This window comes from Panulirus ornatus, chromosome 69 (genome assembly GCF_036320965.1).
Source record: "Panulirus ornatus isolate Po-2019 chromosome 69, ASM3632096v1, whole genome shotgun sequence".
Lineage (NCBI taxonomy): Eukaryota > Metazoa > Arthropoda > Malacostraca > Decapoda > Palinuridae > Panulirus > Panulirus ornatus.
In genome coordinates, this window is record NC_092292.1 from 13,718,996 (window position 1) to 13,739,399 (window position 20,404).

The following is a 20,404-nucleotide window of genomic DNA, read 5'->3' on the forward strand; positions in this document are numbered from 1 at the left end:
TGTGTGTCTTCACTCGCTAACATACCCCAGGGCCTCCCATTCATTCCCAGAGGGGCCGCGGTGCGCAGTCTTGACGAAGATGTCGAGTGCGCAGTCCTGACGAAGCGCTCTAGTGCGCCGTTGTCCTGACGAAGCGCTCTAGAGCGCCGTTGTCCTGACGAAGCTCTCTAGAGCGCCGTTGTCCTGACGAAGCTCTCTAGAGCGCCGTTGTCCTGACGAAGCTCTCTAGAGCGCCGTTGTCCTGACGAAGCTCTCTAGAGCGCCGTTGTCCTGACGAAGCTCTCTGGTGCGCCGTTGTCCTGACGAAGCTCTCTAGAACGCCGTTGTCCTGACGAAGCGCTCTAGAGCGCCGTTGTCCTGAGGAAGCTCTCTAGAGCGCCGTTGTCCTGACGAAGCTCTCTAGAGCGCCGTTGTCCTGACGAAGCTCTCTAGAGCGCCGTTGTCCTTGGAGGACAGAAAATAGAGAGCCAAAAGGCGAGGGTATATTATACACACTACAGTATGGACGGAACTCGCTAGAGGGCTAGGGCGTAAAGAAGGTGAGCTGTAGATTGAAGGTGAAGTTCAAGTAAGACTTGAAATGATCGATTGTATATCTAATGGGATGATTAGAGGATTATCTCAATTAGCTGGAAATATACTATTTAAACTAGTCAGTAATAGACTTCAACGTAAACTAGAACTATGGTATTTTTTTACGTTACTAAGCTCACTTTTCGTACCTACTTTCAAAGCACTTTTTGTAAGTAGATTGTATCAAAATCATTATTTCTAAATTCGATGGTACTTCTAAAAACACAGAGTAATCTGTGTTTGATCAATCCCTCTTTCCCATCTCAAATTCAAGTAGAGGATCGTCATTCAAGCCAACACCAAATGATATTGATTTATAGAATTAGAATCTTGTTCGTATTTCACTCAGAGACCATTTGTTACATCCATAATGGAATCATTAGTGTAGGAGTTGTATATACGTAGTGGTGCAAAGTTCAGTCATCCTCTCGCATTGAGAGAAAAAAACGAGAAGAGAATTACCCACTGCATGACGCTCAGAAGGAACACCAGGGGATTCTTACCTTGGGGTTCTGTTGTACTGAGAGTATCTTACCCTGGGGTACTGTTGTGCGAAGAGAATATGACCCTGGAGTACTGTTGTATTAAGGGTATCTTACCCTGGGGTACTGTTGCACTATGGGTATCTCACCCTGGGGTACTGTTGTACTGAGGGAATCTGACCCTGGGGTACTGTTGTACTAAGGGAATATGTCACTGGGGTGCTGTTGTACTAAGAGAATATGACCCTGGGGTACTGTTGTACTAAGAGAATATGACCCTGGGGTACTGTTGTACTGAGGGAATCTGACCCTGGGGTACTGTTGTACTAAGGGAATATGTCACTGGGGTGCTGTTGTACTAAGAGAATATGACCCTGGGGTACTGTTGTACTAAGAGAATATGACCCTGGGGTACTGTTGTACTAAGGGAATATGTCACTGGGGTGCTGTTGTACTAAGAGAATATTACCCTGGGGTGCTGTTGTACTAAGAGAATATGACCCTGGGGTACTGTTGCACTAAGAGAATATGACCCTGGGGTACTGTTGTACGAAGGGAATCTGACCCTGGGGCACTGTTGTACTATCCGAACCTGACCCTTGGGCACTGTTGTACCATAGGTATCTGACCCAGGGGTACTGTTACAACACTGAAATCTGACCCCTGGGGTACTGTTGTACTTGTGGGTAACTGACCCCTGTGGTACTATTGCAACAGGGAAATCTGTCCTTGGTGTAGTATCGAACCACGGGGGGAGAAGCATAGGAAAATGATCTTAATTGAATACAAGTAAATCACTCAGGTTTCCACAAGTTTAATTCATCTTGGTTTTCGCTCATTCTTAAACTCAATTACTTATCATCTGGTAAGAAATGAACAGACAGTTACAGTAATCTACTTCGAGACTTTTAAACTTGCGTTTGTGCAAATGAACTGCTTCGAAACTCGGTTCGAACTGCTGCCCCGAGCTATTGTTTGGGTTCGTCATTGCGCGTCTTGTCACTTGATGCCGGGATCTTTCACTGGAGAGATTAGTCAGTACTTTGTGAGTATCACTTTAATATATAATGTGACAGATGATAGTAAATGATCCAATGAATCTTGGTTTAGGATAATCCACAATAAATGTCGGATCAATTTGGCATATAGATGTTTATATTCATATCTGATCTGTTCGTTTATTTTTTTTTTACATTATGTGTTTGTTGCTCTGATGATTGTGCCATCTGGAACCGAGGGAGTCTTTGTGCTCGAGTCTTAAGTGTGTGATTTGATTTCTTGTTTGAGTCTTTGGCTTTGGTGGATCCGGCTCGAGACATAAGTCTCATTCAGTCAGGACCAACACTTCGTCAGTGGTCCACTTCATGACATGAAGGAAAACTAGATTTTGTTGAATTTATTATCATTTTTTAATTCACTTTCATCCCTATCCACAGTGAGTTATTTTTTTTCGAGTACTGACGTAGCGTAAAACATTAAAATCACCGAATAGCTTGGTACATATCGGAAGAATGATTAGGAAATTTACGTTTCTATTTCAGTATTTGCACGAAATTCTGACTTACTGTGACTTGGAGGTTTTGATGTTCTCATTCATTGTTAATACTGATCAGCTATTTCCTCGATTGCAGTCTCTGGGAGAGTTCATTATGGATAATAAGGTAATTGTCAAGAATATCTCCGCATCGCTATTGGCTCTCACTGTTGGCTATGCAATGCTCGCGCAGCGTTCAAGACACTACATAATATTTAGGGAGTATGATTTGGAGCATTATATTCCATTGACTTATATTCAATAAGGCGATAACGGTTACATATACCAAGGAAAGTGTAGGTTGATTAATGCAAAAGTAGGTAATACACTTGTAGAATATAAACGGATACTATAAACGCCTCACACAACTTCACCGAATGGTCAAATGATAGTGAATATATATTATTGATTTTATCCCTGGGGTTAGGGGAGAAAGAATACTTCCCACGTATTCCCTGCGTGTCGTAGAAGGCGACTAAAAGGGGAGGGAGCGGGTGGCTGGAAATCCTCCCCTCTCTTTTTTTTTTTCCAAAAGAAGGAACAGAGAAGGGGGCCAGGTTAGGATGTTCCCTCAAAGGCCCAGTCCTCTGTTCTTAACGCTACCTCGCTAACGCGGGAAATGGCGAATAGTTTGAAAAAAAAAAAAAAATATTAATTCGTCGGCTGCTGAGTATATAGCAAGTGTATTCTTGTTTATTAATATCAGGTGCCATTTTAGCAATGCCTTTACATGAATGTGTCTGGTATATTTCAAATAAAATATTTATGATAATTCTCGTGTGGGATGTTACCTGAAGTTTTCATTGGTTCTGTAAAAAAATTTCGAGTGTAGTACCTAATTATAGAACGATTAACCCCAAAGTTTCCCTTATATACTAAAATCGCTTTATCTAATATCATTCAGTTCAAAGAATAGGATAGACCGGTCCTCCTCTGGTATTTCTGTATTTGCAACGAATTGTATAAAAAGCCTAGCCCATTTCCCAAAGCTAGGCTCGATGCGGAGCTGAAGTGCACACTTTACCAATACACAATATGATTGCGTTTACCAGCGCGTAAACAGTTAACTTTGGGACTTGTGGTTGTAGCGTTTGGCCTAATCACCCAATTGTTGTTGATGCACAGCAGTCTAAACTTGTTGTTGTTTAAGAGTTGTTAGTGGGTACATTAATATAGGAGCTTCGGAACTTTAAGTCTTCTATGGGTCGTCTATGTTTCGCGTAACCCTTGTTACACCGCCCTCACTAACCCTGACTGTTCTTAGGTTATAGCACCTCCCTTGGTCAGTGGTAGCTTGTCATGTGTGATTACCGTATGTGTATTACGAGAAGAGAGACATACGCTTGTTTTGCTTGGATTCTTTACCGTGTACATATATGTATGTACGGTGTTTTTGCTCGTGTGTCCATGAAGATACATACACATACGCTCTGGCCTAAGCCAGGTATGTGTGTGTGTAATTACTGTTTGCATGTTACGGGGGAAAGTTTTGTATTCGTGTTGCCCCTCATGATTACTCTCGTTTATTACAGGGAGAAAGTGTTACATTTGTGTTCCCTCGTCTTATAACCGTTCATATATGTAATGTCTCTACTCCTCTGTGTGTATATATACGCATACACATCCCAGCCTGAGCTAGGTCTGTGTGTGTGTGTGTGTGTGAGTGTGATTACTGTTTGTGTGTTAAGAGGGGAGGGTTTTATACTCGTCTCGCCCCTCATGATTACTCGATTGTTACAGGGAGAGAATGTTAAGACTCGTGTTCCCCCGTCTTTACTCGTTTAAGTGCATACACACACACACACACACACACACACACACACACACACACACACACACACACGTCCCAGCCTAAGCCAAGTGTGTGTGTGTGTGGTGTGTGTGTGTGTGTGTGTGTGTGTGTGTGTAATGATTCTCCAGGTCAAGTCTGGCAGGAGCTCTCGTCAATAATAGCCTCTCTCTTGCAGTGCCACCACTGGCTCAGGCCAGGCGTGTGACCTAGGGTGTTGTGTCTTTTCTGTGTGTTGTGTGTCGTGTGCGTGTGTGTGTGTGTGTGTAGGGGGGGATTGGTGGAGGGTGTTGTATCATCCCTTCAACTGGTGTCTAGTGCATGTTCTCAGCGCTTCATATCGTATGTTAATGTTCTCGTATCTGATCCTTTTGATCAGTCATTATAATCATCGTAAGTCGTTTCCACATTACTCCTCAGCTGTCATCCATTTCATCGCCGTTAGCGTGGTTCGTAGTCATCACATTCATCATCTACTTACTTACTTACTTACTTACTTACTTACTTACTTACTTAGATGAGTAGCCTATGCCTCATATTCCTATTCATCTGACACCGGTGCGTAGTCCAACTTGCGGGTGTGTGTGTGTGTGTGTGTTCAGTCATAGCTTTAGCGCTAAGTTCGCGCATTTTCTCCGTGTTGTTCCCTTTACCCTAATCAGTTCTTACACCTGTTTTCTTTAACAATACTATCATCTTGGTGCTAGATTCTGTTGGATATCAAATCTCGAGCTAAACTCCTTCTATTTTTCACGAAAACGACTGACCTTTTTTATTTTACGTTGGCTTCATAAGTACAGATATAGAATGGGTGTGTACGTGAGCATTGCTAAGAATAGCGGAACGATCCTTGATAACGAGCGGTTGGGACCCTTTCAACCCGATCCCCGGGCATTGAAAGCATAGCATTATCTATTATCTGTCATGTCAATAGTGCGTGAGCGAGAGAGAGAGAGAGAGAGAGAGAGAGAGAGAGAGAGAGAGAGAGAGAGAGAGAGAGAGAGAGAGAATGATCAAAATGGCACTAGAATTTGTTTCTCAGACGAGGCAGCGAGAGTACAAATAAAACACAAACTTCTAAGAATATATAAATGCAAGCTTCTGTGTGTGTGTGTGTGTGTGTGTGTGTCTGTGCCTCTCTGCGGTGTTGCCTTTCACACTACAAAGGCCATGTAAGTTTCCAGGTCCCTCATTATTTACCACTGAAGTTCACATGTTTAGGAATTACTGGAACGTACTGCGAGCAGTGTGGAGATTCCTTGCATATTAAATTATTTAGACCCCGTCTTCCTTTTATGCTTATACATATTTCTGGTATATATAATATACATGTGTGTGTGTGTGTGTGTGTGTGTGTGTATGTGTGTGATTACTATTTGTGATTAGTATGTATGTGTAAAGGGGAGAGATTTTTACACTCGTGTTGCCCCGTCTCTTAACCTTTATAAATATCTAACGTGTCTTTACTCCTATGTACACACACACACACACACACACACACACACACACACACACACACCATCTTCAGCTGGGTTAATCATTTATCGACCAGCCCCGAGGGGAGGATAAACACCTGGGTGGGATGTTGGCCGACTTCCGCGCCCGGGATTCGAACTCTCGCGGGTCCAACCCCAGGCGGGCGCGTGGTTAAACATGGTCAGTAATGCTAAACACTACACCACGAAGGTAGCTTGTGTGTGTGTGTGTGTGTGTGTGTGTTTACTTTCATCAATGCGTGTACGCAAGTAATGTGTATTTTCTACATATATGTGTAGTAGTGCGCTTGTATATGCAGACTTTGACTTCTAAGTGAAACTAAATCGTCATATTACTACTGGATCGCTGCCCTTGACAAATATTACCCAGTTTCCTCGGTAAGTACCAAACGTCCTCTCATTTGCGCACTACATCAGTGGAAATCATTTCACATCCCCTTTACACCCGGACTGTCACGACCCATTTCACGTTGTTGGCTAATACGCCAATCTAGTGGATGCTGTAGTCTCGATTCGTGGGAATTTCTTTCGTTAAATCAGGTGTTTAATCACCACAAAATCCTGGATAACAAGAATTTCCCAGGCCATTGTTACCCTCCTCGCTACCTACCTCGCCAGCGACCCTATCTATCTATCCACTTGACGACCAACCTGGCCAGCTACCATGCCACCCAGCTCACCTACAACCTCACTATCCACCTCACAAATGACTTCATCGCCCATCTCGACACCCACCTCTTCAATAACTTCGTCATCCACCTCACCAACGACTTCACCACCCATCTCAACACCCATCTCGACACCCACCTCTTCAATAAACCTCGTTATCCACCTTCCCCAACGACTTCACCTCCCATCTCGACATCTCGACACCTCGTCATCCACCTCACTGTCCACCCATCCACTCACCTCACCCATCCCTGAGCAGGGGGTAGGAGAAGGGGAGCATGTGGACCCAGGGAAGCATTCCCTCCAGCACACGACTGAAAGCGACACTGACCCCTGCCAGCCCTGCAGGGAATGCCTTATGATATTCTCTTTATGTCAACATTTCAATATCTCAATTCAATTTCACCTGACCCCGCTATACCGCCCCTCGCGCCTATGATGAATTGAAAGAAGTTGATGATTCGGTGCCAGTTTTACACGCCGGACTTGACTGATGTATAGGAAATCAATGGGTAGTGTTCGAGATGGGAGTAAGTAACGACACCGCGGGTCGAGGTTGGGGTAAGAGAGGTCGAGGCAGCGGAGAGTGGAAAAGAGCGAAGAGAGTTTTCAGAATAAAATGGTGAGGAATACAAGCGGAGGAAGGACAGTAATAACCATCCCTTATGTCCCTCTTGCTCTCACCACCTCCTCCTCCACCACCACCACCACCGGTACCGACGCCCACATGGTTGACCTTCCCCTCTCCCTCCCTCCTTCCCTCCCTCTCTGAGCCCCATCACCACAACCTCCAACCATACCACTACGTCTTCCATCACCATTATGGACGTGGTTTACCCCCCCTGAGTAACATCACCACAACCTTCTACCACACCACCGGTGACCTCTTCCACCACCACTGTCTACGTGGTTTGTCTCCCTGACGACCCCATCACCGACACCACCCCTTTCCCTTGTCCCTTCGCCTTCACCACGTACATTACCCGTCTTTGACCCCCTTGGCATGACCTATATGCGCCCTTTTCCCCCCCTAACCTCTCACCTACAGCATCCACCAGCTGGTCTCTTACTCCTTATCACCATCTTCACCCATTCCATCTATTTCCTTCCCAGTACCCTTACCTCCATCTCCTCCCGTCCCCATCCCTCTCTGCTACTCTTGTCTCCATCTATATAGAGTCGCAACTTTGGATGCTGTTACTGTCCTCCGGTAGATAATCTCGTCATAGGCCATCAGGTCTTTTATTATCTGTCCTTCCCGTGTACTCCCACGTCCAGCCCTCCAGCAGATAACAGCATCGTAAACAGGGAAGGTCTTATGTTATCTGTCCTTCCCTTGTACACCCAAGTGGTGTCCTTCAGTTGATAGCTTCATCACAGACCAACGGGTCTTCTGTTATCCGTTGTCTTTCCTATGTATACCCAAGCACCTCTTTCTAGTTCACTTCCTTTTTTGATTATCAGCAAACTCGATAATGGGCCAGTCATCTGTCTGTATCTAGGTAAAATGCTTCAAAACTGTATTCTAATACTAAATCTCTTATTGTATTTGTATTTTGTAAATCAATCTCTTCTCCCAACCTGTAACTGGAAACGTAGGTTTGATCCACTAAGTATCTAAAGATGATCTACCTAAACTTTTGATGGTAATTCTGACACTGTATCTTGTCCAATTTTGCAATTATGTGGTAAATTCTACCTTGTGGTTCCAATCCTCTGTATCACGACTTTGGATCTCGTTGCTAATTTGATCACCATCGAATCCGTCACTTCATCTATATACATCATGTCAGCGGCTCTATCGTCTATGATATGGATGACCTCTCTCCTCTCCTCTGCTCCTCTCCTCTCCACGCCTCCTCTTGAGATTATATCGACGAATTCTTCATAAGCAGCGCCTCAGACCTGCAGACGGAACCGTGGCTGATTCCTGTGCCGATTCCGGTGTTTAGTGTTGATGCGATGCTCATTCCGATCGGTCGGTGACTCTGTCGCTGATTCTTGTCGTCTCGGCTTCTCAAGTTGTTCCGCCACCCCTCTGTGTTCCTCCCTAGCCAACCCAAGACCACTCCACCTTCCCAGTCTTCCACCCCCCCCCCCCTAACCCTACTCCCTGGCAGCAAGATGAATCTGGAGCAGTAATTGCGCCTTCCAACATGTCCGTCTCCAGTCCAATCTGCGTCATTTAATATCCTCCTCCTCCTCCTCCTCCTTCCTTCCTTCCCCCACCATACACCCACCTCCCTCCCCCGTCTCTTGAACCTCCACTGCCGTTATGAGGGGTTCTGCCGACGTTAGAGGGGGTAGGGGAAAGGGGGAGGGTTTGGGCTGCTCTGCAATATATAGAAAAGAGAGTTTTGATGAGGGAGGTTGGATGACGAGGAAATCTAGAAAAGCATTTTTTTTCTCTCTTTTTTTTGGAGGGGTGGGGGTGTTTTTTTTTGGGGGGGTGAGTGGTAAGGGAGGTTCTTGGATGGTTGGGAATGATATCATTTTGAGGATTTTATTTCTAGACCTGTAAAAGAACTCAGTCTTTCGCGTGAAGTATTCAGTCACCCATTTGTGGGATTTAAGCAGTTTCGGTATCTATGGTAAGTGTTAGCTCACTTATGGAAAAGGAATACAAAGGGATTCAAAACAGCAACAGACTACTGGGTCCCTTCGAGGCAGTTTAGGACTGTGGAAGATGATCAGAAACTCACAGACCCTCTCAGATCAGTTTGGTAAAAGTGTGTGTAAGTTAGAAATATATAGATAATTCATAGACGAAATAAACCTCTACGAACGAACTGTCAGTGTTACTTGTAATAGACTCTAACACATGTTTAGATAATTGTGACACAGGTGTCATGAAGGTAAACAGGTGTTCAGAGGAGCTGAAATAGTTTTTTTTTTTTTTACTTTCAGGTTGGTTCAGTGTCTTTGTGAGGTTCGTCGAGGTTCGACACTGCTTCAGAAGTTCAGGTTTTTGCTACAGGGCAAACGTGACTGGTCCTGGGATTTTGATTGTACCTTTTCGTGGTTTCTAAAGGACGCCAGTATTCATCTGAGAATCTCCAGTGCACGTTTTTGACATTCTAAGGTAAGTGATAGTTTTCTAAATTCTATTTGGGAGGTGCAAGTAGTCATTTTAGAAATTTTGAAAGACATCCAGTATGATATAGCAAATGGTTGAGTGGTCGTAGGTGATGAATAAGGAGTTCACAGCAGGCAAATGTTTAGGGATGTTGGCAAATGTTTAGGGGATTAACAGACGTTTAAGGAATCCAGGAAGAGGATTCAGAAGTATAGGTTTTCGTAGAGGTGTTGGGAGTTTGAACAGATAACTGATACGTCTAAACAATTGTGCTCTAAGTGTTTACAACATGTTTGAGGTTTTCCGACATACTTGCCTTAGCCAGGTAACCCAATTTGTCAACCAGTTCTGAGGGAAGGGTGAACAGCTGGGGTCAACTGTAGGCCGAATGTCCCACCCAGAATTCGAACCCCCTAAAAAACACTTCCTATTGATACTCACAGGCTCTTGGAAACCTCTCTCCATAGATCTAGGGATCCCAGGGATGGTTGGTAGAAGGTTTGATGAGGTCAGTATCAGGATTTGCAGATGTCTGATGGTTGCTTTTCGATGCTCAAGAGACGCTGGGGGAGTCTTGACAGCTGCTGAAGATCCCCGACTGATGCTGCACGTGCTTGACAGCTGCTGCAGAGACCCGACTGATGCTGCACGTGCTTGACAGCTGCTGCAGAGACCCGACTGATGCTGCACGTGCTTGACAGCTGCTGCGGAGACCCGACTGATGCTACACGTGTTTGACAGCTGCTTGAGATGCATGCTGTAGGCGTTTGACTGATCCTGTATATGCTTGACAGATGCTGTAAGTGGCTGATAAACATCTGTCCGACAGATGCAGTGCGTGTTTGACAGGCGCAGTAGATGCTTAGGGTATTTCACCAGAATTGCTTGACGGATACTGGACGTCTCGTGGGTAATGAGGAGTTTGGAAGGATTATGGAGATGTCTCTCGCGTTCGGCTGTTTGGCGGCTACAGATATGGTTTTTCACCTCAGAACCTTCATAGCCTGAAGCCATCAACCGTACTCCTCCCAAAGTTTTCAGTACATCAACCCACAGCCTCCCTAACTTCATGTCATCAACCCTAACCCCCTCAAGACTCTGTATGGCAATACAGACCCTTGCTAGCCTCAAAGTCATCAGCCTAGGTTCTCTAGTCCAGGAGGAGACTATTGAAGGCATACGGCACCAGGAGCAATAACAATCCCGCCGTTGGAACCTGGAGGGAGAGGCGAATGGCTTGGGGAGGTTGAGGCTAGAGGGTTGGGATGATGGCGTTGTGTGGCGAGTTGTGATAAAGCATTACACTCACAAGTTCCTCCCACGATATTCATCACCTCTACCTACCTGGCGTCTGGAAGTGAGGCTCGTAAATACGGAGGTTTTTAGATTCTCTTCCTTAGAAGCTCCACGGGATCACCTCGCTCGTATACACCTCTAGCTTCTCGACAGTGTCTTTAAGATTACTGATCATCATAAACGCTTATTAGATCATGGTCTTAGGGCCATTGCATCTCCCAGTTGAGGGGTAGTTACCCAACGAACGTCCACTGTTAAGAGCAAACGTTCATTCCTCATACATCCTTAAGGGAGACTGCCTTTTAACCTGTCCACTGTCCCTCAGAGCCTACGCAGCATACCCTAGGGCTGGACACCGCTCTGTCTACTGTTGGTGTTTCGTAAATTCCTTGGTTATTTGTTCTGCGTCTCTTGCTGAATCCAGCTCGCGTACACACACACACACACACACACACACACACACACACACACACACACACACACACAAAGAGAGAGAGAGAAAGAGACTGAGATAGAGAGAGAGGAAGACAGTGGTAGGGAAGACACAGAGGAACAACTCACCAGCAGGAGCAACACAGCTGCCCATGACCCCGGCAGCAGCAGCAGCAGGGGGCGACACAGCGGCTCCCAATAATTGAGGTAATCAGCAGCATGTGAACTCGCTCTAGTCCACTGGCGTGTCCAGGGGGTGTCGAACCCTGCCTGCCCCATCCACACCACCTCACACACCCTCCGCCTCACCTTCCTATTGTCATGCAGATTCGTTAGGCTCATCAATACACCGAGTTTGATAATTACTGAGGAAATCCCACAAGTGTAAGTTTAAAATCGAAGTGAAATTCATAAGTAGAAGCATTGTGGTTTGATCCTCGACCGAAGCATGCTCAGGGTTCGAATCCCGGCTAATTGGGGTTTCGTGTAGAACCACCAGCCCACAAGCCCGGCCCCCGCTCCTGCTAACCCGTGAATAAAACCCTTAATTTAACGAATTTTTTCGTTGTATTTGAGCAGCGGCGTTTGTAAAGCTGGTGGGAGGTGGGGGACGCCGTGGAGCGCTGGCTACCTGGCCACGCCCACCTTAAGTGACGTCACTACTCCCCGGGTGTTCTCATTGGCCGGCGGAACGATGACATCACGGGCCTCTGTTGTGATGGCTCCCTCGTCAAGTATTTTGATTATCGGTGACGCATTGAATGTCGCCGACGTTAGCCACCCAAACAGCTTAATGGGAGACGAATTATAAATGTCAGATGGTGTTTGAGCGAAGGTTGTGTCTATATAGGTATTGGTCTTCGAAATGTTTTAGTGATGTAGGTGTCAAGGTGGTCCGTGGGCTTAGGTGGTCTAAGGGTCTAGGTGGTCCGTAGATCTAGGTGGTCCATGGATCTAGGTGGTCTCTGGATCTATATGGTTAGAAGGCCTGGATGGTCTATGGGTCTAGGTGGTCCATGGGTGTAGGTGGTCTATGGTCCGTGGGTGTAGGTGGTCTGTGAGTCTAGGTGGTCTATGGCCTGTGTGGTCTATAGTTCTAAGTGATTCATGACTTCCCCTCTCCTCCTGTATTATCTCTTTCTCAAAGCAGAAACAGCTGAGAAGCCAAGTGAGGATTTCAGAATTCAGTTATATGTCTCTCTAGCAATTCTTCTTTACAAACGGTATATATATATATATATATATATATATATATATATATATATATATATATATATATATATATATATATATAACATACAAAGCTCCATCAGCCAGGATCGAACCTGGGACCCCTTGTGCAAGGGGTCCCAGGTTCGATCCTGGCTGATGGAGCTTTGTATGTTCTATGGAGGTGAGCGTTCATATACACTTTATTCGTATATATATATATATATATATATATATATATATATATATATATATATATATATATATATATATATATATATATATATCATATTATAATCTGACATCTCCAGATATATCTTGATTTATGCAGGTACATAATACGCAAAGCTCCCTAACTCCCGGACAATACCATGGGATTAAGGGGAAACTGAAGTAAAAAAAATCATGTGACTCCCACAACCACACAGATAACCCTTCGTGGTCACCTGCCCGTACGCATGCCTGCCTCACACACACACACACACACACACACACACACACACACACCTGGTCACTATCTCATGGTTAACGCCTATGAGCACGACGGTGCGACCCTCGACCACAACTGTACGACCCTCGAGCACGACGGGACGACCCTTTCTGAACACGATGGAACGACCCCCTCTCTGAGCATAAATGACCCTTGCGAACCTTGAGCACGATGGTATAATTCCTCACCTTTGACCTGACCCACAAAGGCTCAGGTCAAAGCTAGGCTATCATACCCAAGGGTCTCGTGTCTTAATTGTTCAAGGGTCGTACCTAATCACAAGGGTCGTACCCAAGGGTCATAAGCCATCGTGCTCTAAGGGTCGTACCGTCGTGCTGTCGTGAATAGTGGGTTTATTAAAGGTAATTTAAGCCTTATGGAGTGTAAGTCCTTGAGATATTCTGATGTGTTAGGGACGAAAATGATTATAAAAAGTCTCCTCATCTTTACGTACAGAACAAATCCATTTGTTTCTTAGGCCTTTGTGGCAGCATCTGGATTAGCATCTTTGCCAGCGATTAGGATTAGACACGAACTAACTGATTCTCTCCATTTAACTCCCTATCTAAATGTCATCTACCTCGCATAAACCGTTATCAAATACTAGTTTCTCTCATCTCAAGAATAGAATATGATTTGAGACTTCGAAGTAGACGCGTGGTGATTGAGACTTCGAAGTAGACGGGGGTGATTGAGACTTCGAAGTAGACGCGTGGTGATTTGAGACTTCGAAGTAGACGCGTGGTGATTGAGACTTCGAAGTAGACGCGTGGTGATTTAGACTTCGAAGTAGACGCGTGGCTTTCCCGATGGGCGTGGTGGGTTGGCAGCGCTGCAGGTCTCTAGGGGATGATAGGGATGACGGAGGCCAGAGAGAGAGAGAGAGAGAGAGAGTCTCTCTCTTGATCATGTCGACCTACTCACAATGGTGGGAAACCCACCCTCCCCTCCCTCACGACCCACCCATACAAAAATTCTAGGATATTAACACCACTGATGCTTTCCCACCACCCGAAGAAACTCAACGATTCAGCCCACCTCCAGCTAGCGGTGGGTCGTTATGCGAGTGGGTTGGTGGGTCGTTATGTTCGTAGTTGGTGGGTTGTTATGCTAGTGGTTGGTGAGGTCGTTGTGCGAGTGGTTGGTGGGTCATTGTGCGAGTGGGTGATGGGGCCGTTGTGCGAGTGGTTGGTGGGTCGTTATGCGAGTGGTTGGTGGGTCGTTGTGCGAGTGGTTAGTGGGTCGTTATGCTAGTGGTTGGTGGTGTCGTTGTGCGAGTGGTTGGTGGGTCGTTGTGCGAGTGGTTGGTGGGTCGTTATGCTAGTGGTTGGTGGGTCGTTGTGCGAGTGGTTGGTGGGTCGTTATGCGAGTGGTTGGTGGGTCGTTGTGCGAGTGGTTAGTGGGTCGTTATGCTAGTGGTTGGTGGGTCGTTATGCGAGTGGTTGGTGGGTCGTTGTGCGAGTGGTTAGTGGGTCGTTATGCTAGTGGTTGGTGGTGTCGTTGTGCGAGTGGTTAGTGGGTCGTTATGCTAGTGGTTGATGGGGTCGTTATGCGAGTGGTTGGTGGGTCGTTGTGCGAGTGGTTGGTGGGTCGTTATGCTAGTGGTTGGTGGGTCGTTATGCGAGTGGTTGGTGGGTCGTTATGCTAGTGGTTGGTGGGTCGTTATGCGAGTGGTTGGTGGGTCGTTGTGCGAGTGGTTAGTGGGTCGTTGTGCGAGTGGTTAGTGGGTCGTTATGCTAGTGGTTGGTGGGTCGTTATGCTAGTGGTTGGTGGGTCGCAAGCTGTATTGCCAGGTGGCGGTGCGTGTAGGTCTTCGAGAGGCAGGTGATCTGACGAAGGTTGGGGGTGAGTCGATGGTGCTGATGGGTTGTAAATTGGGTGATTTGGTCGTCAAGGGACGTGGATGGTCGTCCGGGATGTGATTAGTTGTTAGGGATATATGCCCGGTCGTTAAGGGGTGTGACTGGTCGTTAGACGGGTGTGTGGCTGAGCCTCAGGGGGTTTCGCTGTGTCGTTAGGGGTGTGGCTGGTCATTAAGGGTGTTGTTGGTTGTTAAGGGTGTGATTGGTCGTTAAGTCATTATGTGGCTTATTGTTACGGGGTGCAGAAAGACGTGCCTTTTTCACACCCACACACCCACACACACATACACACACACACACACACACACACACACACACACACACACACACACACACACACACACACACACACATCATCTCTTGAAGGAAGACAGTCAGGAATAATACTCACAGACCAACAAACACAACGGGTAAGCGCAAACCAACAAATACAACAGACAAACACAGAGCAACAAATGTTCATCCATACGGAAAAGACACACACACACACACACACACACACACACACACACACACACACACACACACACACACCGCTAGATATGCCGGCGAACAAACACAACTGCTATTCACAGTCCTTCTATCGTGGTCTCCAGGCGCAGTTGGGGACGTCTGGTGAGGGGGACGTCGCCGATAGCACCATCCTCCTCCTCCTCCTCCTCCTCCTGACGAAGGAGGCAGCTAGCATGTCAACCTTACCCACCCACCCACCCCACACACACACACACACACACACACACAGACGCTGGCCACAGTGCCCTCCTAGTAACCCAACCGATGTCATTTCATTAAAACTTTTCAGCGATTTTTCTTTCTTTTTTTTTCCCCCTCATTCTCGCTCTCTTTTTTTTTCCTCCACTCCCCCACCCCCATCCTTCCTTCCTCTATCCCAACACTGTGTCTTATTGAATTGCGAAATAGTTCTGCGTTAACCCTTTCATATTTTTCTGGGCTTTTGTGAAGTTTGAAATGTTGTGGTTGGGTCGACGGATGGGGAGAGGGAGAGAGAGAGTGTGGGGTGTGCTTTGGTGGAGAGAGATAAGAGAGAGAGAGAGATAAGAGAGGAGAGAGAGAGAGAGAGAGAGAGAGAGAGAGAGAGAGAGAGAGAGAGAGAGAGAGAGACCTTTTGGGGAAGTTAGTCATTCTCTCCATTTTCAAATTCCTGGCTGCGACAAACTTCTGACTTTGGTTTCATAATAAGGATTCATGGCATTCCTCCCCCATGTCCTCAGAAGCGTAGTAGGCTGGTTATTGGCGAAATTTTATCCTAGTGGACGATGGGGAGGGAGGGAGTTATTTATGCTAGTGGACGATGGGGAGAGAGGGAGGGAGTTAATTTATGCTAGTGGACGATGGGGAGAGAGGGAGCTATTTATGCTAGTGGACGATGGAGAGGGAGGGAGTTAATTTATGCTAGTGGACGATAGGGAGGGAGGGAGCTATTTATGCTAGTGGACGACGGAGAGGGAGGGAGTTAATTTATGCTAGTGGACGATGGGGAGAGAGGGAGGGAGTTAATTTATGCTAGTGGACGATGGGGAGGGAGGGAGTTATTTATGCTAGTGGACGATGGGGTAGGAGGGAGTTAGAGAGAGAGAGGGAGTTATTTATGCTAGTGGACGACGGAGAGGGAGGGAGTTAATTTATGCTAGTGGACGATGGGGAGGGAGGGAGCTATTTATGCTAGTGGACGATGGGGTGGGAGAGAGTTAGAGAGAGAGAGAGGGAGTTATTTATGCTAGTGGACGACGGAGAGGGAGGGAGTTAATTTATGCTAGTGGACGATGGGGAGGAAGGGAGATATTTATGCTAGTGGACGATGGGGTGGGAGAGAGTTAGAGAGAGAGAGGGAGTTATTCATGCTAGTGGACGATGGGGTAGGAGGGAGTTAGAGAGAGGGAGGGAGGGAGTTATTTAGCGATAAGTGAGGTGTCGCTGCTACTACTACTGCTACTGCTTATACTACTTGCATTACTGTAGTCGTATTTGCGTACATTGAATCTGTTATCGGCTCTCACGCCATTGGCTCTGCATCGGTTCTCAAGTTCATCGGTTCTAAGGTATCGGTTCTCAGGTCATCGGTTGTCATATCATCGCTTCTCAGGTCATCGGTTCTCAGGCCATCGATTCTCAGGGTCATCGGTTCTCAGGTCATCAAAGAGCTTTTTTATGGGTTACGTTCTTGGTTACACTGCCGTCGTGGTACTGCTGCGTCCTCACAAGAGCTCGTTAGGTTTGGCTTCTGTTTTTGATCGTTTAAAGATCAGAGACCTAAAGACATTGATGTGCTCTGGTACACACACGTCCATTTTCTTCTTCTTCTTCTTCTTCTTCTTCTTCTTCTTCTTCTTCTTCTTCTTCTTTGTCGTCGTCGTCGTTTTATTCTTCTTCTTATCTTATTATTATTATTATTATTATTATTATTATTATTATTATTATTATTATTATTATAATCATTACTATTATTTCTATTATTTACTATTATTACTATTATTTCTCTCTTTTCTATTTCTTCTTCTTTTTCTTCTTATTCTTATTCTAATTCTTCTGTCTTTTCTTTTTCTTCTTGTTCTTCTCTTTCTTCTTCTTCTTCTTCTTCTTCTTCTTCTTCTCTCTCTCTCTCTCTCTCTCTCTCTCTCTCTCTCTCTCTCTCTCTCTCTCTCTCTCTCTCTCTCTCTCTCTCTCTCTCTCTCTCTCTCTCTCTCTCTTCTTCTTCTTCTTCGTCTCGATCAGAGAAGTTAAGCAACGTTGATTGTGGTTAGTTACTTGGCTAGGTGACCGACTGGGAGCTCTTGGTGCTGATGACATGTTGAGGTGAGTGCCACGTATGGCGAAATCTCATCGTAGGTACTATCAAGCAGTAGTCCCTCTCTCTGTTTTCTCTTGAATGTCAAGAAGATTATGGAAGGCTCTTTTTTTTCCCAAAACTGTCAGTAAAAGAACACATAGGAAATTATCAATCTTGGATAACAAGCTCATTTCGATATGGCTCATTAATGAATTTGAATTAGCTACTGTCTCATTTGTACACAAAGCCATGCATGTCCACTATCATAAACTCCGTTTTCTAGAGTCATGGGATGGCTCAAGAAAATTCCCCTTTGGCAGCAAATAAATTTGCAGAACCTGAGTCGCTAACCTTGTGGGCTGTGGCATAAGACAAGGACATCCAATTACTTTAGCTAAACCTGCTATTCTACCATCTTTATACGCACAAAGTTGTATACAACTTTAGTATATCTGTAGTTGATGTAATCAAAATTTCTTCCAATGGTTGAAATCATCTGTAAAAGTTTCCTTTAAGTTGAGACTTTGCTTGTCGTGAATCTTCCTCTTCTGATTCTCTGGTCGGCAGCTCATTACTACATGAGTCTGGTGGAAAATCCTGCATATTGGTACCATGTAAGTCTGATGTTGAAGGTGCCGTACAGTTAGCAGCTTCCTCGCTTGTGGTGTAAAGTGTTAGACTAGCAGTAGTTCCTCCCTCCTCCTCAGGTAGGTGTCAGCGAAGGCGTCAAGTCACCCCTCACTCGCTGGTGTTAGCGTGTCGCCCTCCGCTTGTGTGGTGAGGCATGATGTCATGGTGGAACAGAAGTCCACACTCTGCTGCCTTCCACACCCACACACACCACTGTCCCTCTCCACGCCCCACACTCTGCCGCACTCCACGCCCACACTCTGCTGCCTTCCACACCCACACACCACTGTCCCTCTCCACGCCCCACACTCTGCCGCGTTCCACGCCCACACACTGCACTTTTCCACACCCACACATCGCCCCGTCCTACGCCCACATACTGCAGTGTTGCCCACACACACACACACACACACACACACACACACACACACACACACCGCCTTCCGGCCCCCACACACCACCCTACACCAACATACCGATGCATTACAAGGACATCGCCTTCTTTACTAGTCCCATATGAACATTATAAAACCTTAAATGATATGTATTATGTAAACTGGTCCCTCTGCTTTGTTGTGGGAGTCTGCCCCCACATACTTCTTTTTTCAGTGATGCTTATCATCATCATCATCACAGCATTATCAGAAGAGCTGATTGAGATAAAAAGGATGCGTTGTTCCAAAGTTTCAAAAGTTATCATGATAATTTGGCATCAGAATGCTACTCAAAGTGGGTAATCAAGTTTCTTTTTTCGTGAATTTGGGATAATTTGGCATCAGAATGATAATCAAGTTTCTTTTTTCGTGAATTGAAAGTAGTTTTGTGAGCGAATTCGAAGTTTGCTGTCAAGTTTTTCGTGTGACTTCGAAGTTTGTAAAGAAAATCTAAGTGAAGTCAAAGTTTTTTTATCAAGTTTATTTTTAGCGAATTTAAAGTTTTTAATCAGGTTTATCGAGCGAATTCAAAGTTTTTTCATTGTTTTTCTTGTTTTAATTGAAATCAAAGTTTGTTATCAAGTATTGTATCGAGTGAATTCAAAATTCGTTTTCCAAGTTTTTTGAGCGAATTCAAGGTTTTGTTATCAAGTTTTTCGAGTGAATTCAAAGTTTTTTTATTAAGGATTTTCGTCTGAATTTAAAGTGTGTTTTGGTTTGAAGAGAGTCTTGGAAATCAGAATAGGCTAAAGAGGGAATTTAAAAAAAGATTCTTTGATCAAAGTAGATTTAGAGAAAGCCTCAGCATTTCAGAGTTTGTGAACTGAAAAAAAGAATATTAGTCTTCATAGTTGCCATAAGATGAAGTTCAAGGTGTGGATTCAGTAAATTTCCCATAATCAAAGTGACTTTCAATGGTGAACTCAATATTGCTTACGTTTTCAAAATAAGATTCAAAGTAAATATGGTAAAAACCCGTTTTCAAAATAAGTTTCAAGGTGAATTTATAATAGAGTTCCCACTGTTGAAACTTCTCAGTTTCAAAGTGAATTTATAATCGATTTCCCGTCGTCGAAACTACTCAGTTTCAAAGTGAATTTATTGTTTCCCTCCGCTGGCTCAAACGTTTGTGTCCCTCCTCTGGCTCAAACGTTTGTTTCCCTCATATGGCTCAGACGTTCGTTTCCTTTCGCTGGCTCAAACGTTCGTTCCCTCCTCTGGCTCAGACGTTTGTTTCCCTCCGCTGGCTCAAACGTTCGTTCCCTCCGCTGGCTCAAACATTTGTTCCATCCGCTGGCTCATACGTTCGTTCCCTCCTCTGGCTCAAACGTTCGTTCCCTCCGCTGGCTCAAACGTTCGTTTCCCTCCGCTGGCTCAAACGTTCGTTCCCTCCTCTGGCTCAGACGTTCCTTCCGCTGGCTCAAACGTTCGTCTCCCCCGGCTCAAACGTTCGTTCCCTCCGTTGGCTCAGACGTTCGTTCCCTCCGTTGGCTCAGACGTTCGTTCCCTCCTCTGGCTCAGACGTTCGTTCCTTCCGTTGGCTCAAACGTTCGTTCCCTCCTCTGGCTCAGACGTTCGTTCCCTCCGCTGGCTCAAACGTTCGTTTCCCTCCTCTGGCTCAAACGTTCGTTCCCTCCGCTGGCT

General features: G+C 45.5%; 1 protein-coding gene across 3 annotated transcripts in view; it reads left to right on the forward strand.

The window, feature by feature from the left end:
- The window catches only part of LOC139747513 (uncharacterized), a 1,014,963-nt gene that overhangs the window by 755,682 nt on the left and 238,877 nt on the right, over positions 1-20,404 (forward strand). For all 3 annotated transcript variants that reach the window (XR_011712405.1, XR_011712406.1, XM_071659904.1), the window contains exon 4: positions 9,451-9,625. The gene's annotated coding sequence lies outside the window, so the exon portion shown is untranslated. The remainder of the gene's footprint in view (positions 1-9,450; positions 9,626-20,404) is intronic.